Raw genomic sequence first — 7,500 nt, 5'->3', positions numbered from 1 at the left:
TCATTGTTATTATATTATTTCTTTTTACTGCTGTCGCAAAGGTGATTTTGATCCTGTTCTCAACTTTGTATGAATTGGACATGAAGAGGTATGAAAATACCAAAGTGCTAGTCCAAGAATTTCGTTTTTCTGATCCTTCCTCCAGCATAGTGACAAATTTATACATCGCATGCCTCAGCAATAGATCGTCGTCAACATGGATGCTGAACGCCTCTTCACTCTCTACACTACTTATGGAGACCTATTCCCAGCTTTAACGCCTTTTGTGACAGTGTTTTTATCAGTTTTAATACGAGCTCATCATGTGAAACTACAACATAAGTTTTTACGCAAGTGCATGGAGGAACAAGTTATTCCGAGATTTCTGACAAATAGACGATTAAACGACTTAGCCACAACACCCTTCGAAGAATATCATCGGCTTATCCTAAGAAAACACCTCGAACTGGCACAAATAGAGGAAAAGGCAGCTTTTCAAGAACTTAGAAAACAGAAGACAGTCATATTGAATATAATTCCAAATGACTGGGTAATTATCGTTTTTTATTTTTGTAACAACAAATTGCGATTAAAATATGCTAAAATAAATAGAAAACACAACAACAAAATGAACAGGTTAATACAACAAAGTAAGTGGACTACTAATGCTAATGACAATTTCGTTTGCAATATCTCCAATAAACCGTTGGACAATACTATCTCAGCAGCTTTGGGATATGGGATAAACTTTTCTGTTAAAGAAAATATTGATTGGACTGATATTGGTAATGCATTTTGTAAATTGGAAAAATATGGTCACATTTTATTAGAGGAAATTAATATATGTAAGGGTATAGTATACGTTCTCTCAAGTAATAGTTTGCCCGCAAATGTTCCACTAACATATTTAAACGCCTATAAAAAGCAAAACAAAGATGAGGATTTACACATTACGAGAACATTTAAATCTAATACTTTAGTCATTATGAATCAGACAGACTATGATAGCAAAATGTTAGAACTACTTTCAGATAGGTAAACCTATGAAGAAACAAGAAATAACCCATTAGATAAAACCAACGCTTCTTTCAACAGAAATATCAAAACTATTTTAAAAGATTATAAAGAACTCTTACCCAGGTTTACAACTACTTGTCCAACTCTACCATATCTGTATGGAGTTGTTTAAACACATAAGCAAAATAGTCCCGTGAGACCTATTATAAGTTCTGTGGGCTCCTGTACATATAGATTGTCAAAGTGGTTAGTTAACGAGTTGTCTCCTATGCTCGGAAATATTTCAGGTGTGTCTGTTGAGAACAATATGGATTTTATTAGCACATTCAGGTTTTGCATCTTCACGACCCATTCTACAAAATAATATTGTAAGTATTCTGGAAATCCCTTCATTTTCAGTTGATACCATCTCAGCAGTTATTCCATCGCATCTAGAGACTTTTCATCTGTTTAGTTTGTTAATGATAGCCTCGACCTCAAACAAACTGAATTCATTCATGGGCACATCAAGGTCTTCCTCACCTTCTGGTATATCAATCAAATTACTCCCTTAATATATCCTATTCCTGGCCTCAATAAAGTGTTTCATCCCACGTTGCCTTTCTACATCTTCTGTTGTTATAAAAGACCCATTTCTCTTTTTGATGGGTATATGGTTCACTGCCTATGTAAAAATTTCATTAATAATTCTGTAAGCAATTCTGACACCATGGCTACTACCCTGAATTCATGATTTCGTCAGCCTCGTCTGTTTTCTAGTCTAAATATTCTCTCCAATCTTTCCTGCCTTTTCTTTTTACTTTACTATCAATACTGGAATACTTAGCATGTTCTATCTTGTAATTTTCATTACTTCGAAAATTTTCAACAATTTTTTCTGTTCTTGTATTCTTTTTATAATATCCCAAGTATCATATGATATACATGGTTTTCTCCTTGTAACTGTATGGGCCAAAACATCACAGCCAACTAACTGATGTGTTACTTATACCACACCATCCTTCTTTAATTGTCAGCTTTTCGTCTCTTAAAATCTCTAAGTTAACAAATCGATTCCTTCATTCATTCGAAAATGCTTTTCTGTGCTCTTCGTCTAGAAGCTTAGCTCCATCAAACATAAGTATTCTAACTACCTTTCTGTTAGGTGCTTTCAATTCTAATTATAGTGCGGCAATTAGGAACTTGTATCACTACTAATACCTGCACCTCTATAGCCTTTCACATTTCTCAGAGTCCTCCATCTCTCTTTATTATTGGCTATGTGATCTATCTGAATTTTGTAATTGCCAAATGGTGAAGTCCAGGTATATTTGTGGAGGTCATTATGCTGTAAAAGAGCATTTCTAATCACTACTCATATATATACATATACATACATACATACATATATATATATATATATATATATATATATATATATATATATATATATATATACTGTATATGCATGTGTATGCACATATATATATATATATATATATATATATATATATATATATATATATATATGTATATACATCTGTCTTTACCCTTTATTATATTAAGTGAAAGGTTAAGCTAGGTCTTAATGATAGTATAATGTGGTATTTCATTACCAATAGACCATCTGGCCTGTGCCCCATAGAAATGAAAAATAAATACAATTCAGCTTATTAATATTTCTTATAAGAGGACTCTTATGCCCTCTTGGTGTAAGCCGATAGATTTTTTTTAAAAGAAGGAAATTTCATTTATCTGGGTTATGCTCAGGAATTTCATGGACAGATTTTGAATGGATGATATAGATTAAATACCATAATTATCAAATGATAGTGAATTGCTAAAAGGAAGAGTGAAAAGGGATATATCTATTAATAAAACCGAAATAAAAGGAAACTGATAGGTCAAGCAAGTTATGCTTTTGTTTAGTTGTAGAGAAATAGGAAAATTCAGAAAAAGCAATAGCATAGAAGTAAAGAGATTAGACTCACCATAGGTAGAAGTTGCCTGGCATTTTAAGCTGGATATGGAATACAAAAATAGATATAATCAAACTCTGCAGGTAGCAATTGACAATAAGCTTTCAACCGATTGTAGCTTATAACACTTCCCAATTTACTATCCATTTCAGACGCCATAAGGTCTCACTTTTTTTTTTTTTTTTTTTGATACAAACACCCACCAAGGACTTATGACACTACATACTATCAAGTGTATTTCGTGAATGAGTATACTCTTGGCATTGAAGGCGAAGCTGTAAGAGCAGAGAAGAGAATCGAACAGACGGAGAAAAGTGTAACGTCACGTGGCAATGACGTGTATGAGTCAACGTCTATTGCATATCCCTATTTCCCTTCTTCCCTGACTCCCTTATCCCACAAACCATTGCCTACCCCTCGTCATCCTATCCTATCTATCTTTATTCCTAACTTCATGTTGTCCTCTCTCTCTCTCTCTCTCTCTCTCTCTCTCTCTCTCTCTCTCTCTCTTTTTACAAGTGTATAATAATAAATATGTCTAAAGGATCGATTGTGCATGATTGGATCGTTTATGCAAGCGTTGGTGATAACTATTGAGGGTTATTTGATCGCTATTTTGGACGAAATGAAAAAGATCTTCAAACCAGATTTAACCAACAGAAAATCGAACAAGTAGTAAAACTCAACATATGAATGAATGTAATCATACCATTAATTGGCAAAATAGATACTGAATTGTCAGTATATAATAAAACGCAATATTATAGAATCATGTATAATAAACAAAAAACAACGCAGAATCTATCAACAGTAGCCCAGGAATGTATAAACTTGACGAAATGCTTGTAAACAATGTATTTAAACAATTATCATTTTTAAATAAGCTTTGTGATAATTTGTATGTTTTATTACTTTCTTTTTTTTACTACTGTCGCAAAGGTGACTATATGAAACCTTTGCAAACTTTTTGCATAAACTAGTCCAGAAAAGGCATGATAATCTCGTCACGAAAACCTTAGTTCTAACTTTTTTTTTCTGTTCCTACCTCCAGCTTACTGATATATATATATATATATATATATATATATATATATATATATATATATATATATATATATATATATATATATATATATGCGTGTGTGTGTTTGTTTGTTCATTTACATGTTTATCTATTTATTTGTAAAATAGATAATCAATATTTTCTATTGAATTTCAAAAATTCTATGAGAGAGAGAGAGAGAGAGAGAGAGAGAGAGAGAGAGAGAGAGAGAGAGAGAGAGAGAGAGTGTGTGTGTGTGTGTGTGTGTGTTAGGGAGGAGGGGACAGGAAAGCAATGAAGGGAGGGGGCAGGCGGGGTTTATACGTCATTGGCACGTAGCATCACACTTTTCCTGTCTGACCAATTCTCTTTCTCTGCTCTTACAGATTAGTCTTCAAAGTTAAGAGTTTACTCATTAATGAAACACACTTGGCAGCATAGGCTACTGTAGTGTCATAAATCCTGGAGTGGAGGGGTGGGATGTTCGCTTAAAAGATATTTTCAAAAAGCGAGGCATTATGGCGTCTGAAATGGATGACAGTTGTGTTGTGGAGTGAGCGTCGAGGAACCTAAAACCTGGAACCAAGAAAATATTTAAAAAAAAAAAAAATATATATATATACGCGATTTGAAAATGCTCTGGAGATGAAATTATTTTCATCTCCAGAGCATTTTAAAATGGCGTATGTAAATGTAAAAGTAAATCATTAATGAACGCAAGTGAAAATCTATTATTTTAATAAGAAACTAAAAAGGTAAATATATATATATATATATATATATATATATATATATATATATATATATATATGATAAGAGATATTATTATTATTATTATTATTATTATTATCATTATTACTTACTAAGCTACAATCCTAGTTGGAAAAGCAGGATGCTATAAGCCCAGGGGCTCCAACAGGGAAATTATCCCAGTGAGGAAAGGAAACAAGAATAAATTAAATATTCTAAAAACAATAACATCAAAATAGATATCTCTTGTATAAACTATAAAAGCTTTAACAAGACGAAGAGAAATAAGATAGAATAGTATTCCCGAGTGTGCCTTCAAGCAAGAGAACTCTAACCCAAGAGAGTGGAAGACCATGGTACAGAAGCTCTGGCACTACCCAAGACTAAAAGAGCTGCTTACCATAGCAAAAGAGTTTCATCTACCTTTACCTAGAGGAAAGTGGCTACCGAGCAATGATATTGCAATTACCCTTCGGGTGAAAAAGAATAGTTGGATAGTGTCAGTGATGTCAGGTGTATTAGGACAGAGGAGAGTATGTAAAGAATAGGTAAGACTATTCATTATATGTTTAGGCAAAGGGAAAATGAACCGTAATCAGAGAGAAGGCTCCAATGTAGTACTGTCTGGCCAGTCAAAGGACCCCAAAACTCTAGCAGTAGTATCACAATGGGTGGCTGGTGCCATGGCCCTCCTACTACCTAGTATAGGCAAAGTACTAAGACAAATGTCCGTTAATTGTTAGAAGAAAAACTGTTACAAAACCTAGTATTAATAAGCCACTCTTGAAACATTTAATATGATATTTACTCATTTCTTACACCTTCCTGTGTACATTTATTTACAAAATACGCTAAACCGCTGTACAGAGAGGGGAAGTACATCTGCAAAATATATCAAGATTTACTCCTACACAATTCATATTATATTGTTGAAAGGAGAGACAAGATGGCATACTACGCACTGTGACGGACCGAGAGAGGAGTTGTGAAATCAAAGGCAGATTGGAAACGACTGAGCTATATTGTTATAGAACACACTCCTTTATATACAAAACGGCAAGGCAACAGGACATGGCATGTTTGAGAGACAGACAAAGTTCAGAGGAAAACCAGAGACATGATCATTCAGGTTCTTTTTAGTGCGAGGGAAGAGCGTAGATACAAGCATAATATATACAATAGGAATTATGTACAATTGTGTGACACACGGTTGGTACATGGCTCCCCCCCTAAAAATGACATACTGTACATGTTAAATAGGGCGCCCTGATCTAGAGAGGCGAACTGTAGGCGAGTCATCTGGCAGAAGATAAGCAGGTTTTAGACGATCAATGGAGACCCAGTCTTCTTTGCCCCGAATGTTTAGGAGGAATGCTTTCGGACTGCGTCGGATCACAAGGAAAGGTCCCGTGTAAGGGGGCGTTAACGGTGGCTTGCTGGTGTCGTTGCGCAGGAAGACGTGCGTTGCAGAGTGCAAGTCCGTTGGTATGTGATGCTTCGCTGGGGGCTTGTAAGTCTGGCGGCACGGAGTAAATTTTCCCACGACGTGACGTATGCGCTGGAGATCGTCGGAGGAGGTTGTAGAAGGAAAAAACTCGGCAGGGACGACCAACGGGTCGCCATACACCATTTTGGCTGCCGAGACGTCGAGGGCGTCTTTAGGAGTGGTCCTTAGTCCAAGGAGGACCCATGGAAGCTGAGTAAACCAGTTGAAATCCTTGCAGCGGGACATCAAAGCTGCTTTGAGGGTGCTATGAAAACGTTCAACCATTCCATTGGCAGCGGGGTTGTAGGCCGTTGTCTGATGTAGGGTGATGCCCAGGAGATTCGCTAATGACGTCCATAATTGAGAGGTGAAAGTGGTTCCCCTGTCAGAAGTAATATGCTCAGGGATACCGAATCTTGAAATCCATCCAGAGAGTAAGGCAGATGTACATGAGGCGGACGTTGCAGTTTCCATGGGAATGGCTGCAGGCCAACGAGTGGAGCGGTCGATGACGGTAAACAGGTAACGATGTCCTTGTGATGTGGGTAGGGGGCCTACAACGTCGACGTGAATGTGTGCGAAACGACGCTGAGGTTGAGGAAAGGTGCCCACTCCTGAATCCGTGTGTCGATGTACTTTGGAGGTTTGGCAAGAAGTACAGGCACGGACCCAATCCTTAGCATCCTTAGAAATGCCTTGCCAAATGAACTTTGCCTTCAGCAGCTGTGCAGTAGAACGGCACGAGGGATGTGAAAGGCCGTGGATGAAATCAAACACCTGTCGGCGCATGGGAGCAGGAATCCAAGGTCGCGGTCTACCAGTACTGACGTCACAGAGGAGGGTGGTGTTGGAGTTTTCGAGGGGAAAATCCTCCCAACGGAGGGACGTGCAGGATGTCCTACAAGCTTGATACTCTGGATCCTGTCGTTGGGCTTCAGCCAGGGCGTTGTAATCCAATCCCAGTTGAACGGCAGCCAACGTGTTTCTTGACAGGGCATCGGCAACGGGATTCATTTTCCCAGGGACGTATTGGAGGGTGCAATTGTATTCAGCCACGGCGGAGAGATGTCGCCGTTGACGGGCGGACCAGGCGTCAGACTGTCGAGTGAAGGCGTGCACCAGAGGCATGTGGTCTGTGCGAATGACGAAGGGCGTACCTTCTAAGAAATGGCGAAAGTGACGGACAGCCAAGTGCACCGCCAGCAATTCTCGATCGAAGGTAGAATAACCCGATTCTGCCTTGGACAGTTTTCTGCTGAAGAAGGCCA

This window comes from Palaemon carinicauda, chromosome 9 (assembly GCF_036898095.1).
Source record: "Palaemon carinicauda isolate YSFRI2023 chromosome 9, ASM3689809v2, whole genome shotgun sequence".
Classification (NCBI taxonomy): domain Eukaryota; kingdom Metazoa; phylum Arthropoda; class Malacostraca; order Decapoda; family Palaemonidae; genus Palaemon; species Palaemon carinicauda.
The sequence above is the reverse complement of the archived record's forward strand: the minus strand, read 5'-3'. Positions refer to the sequence as shown.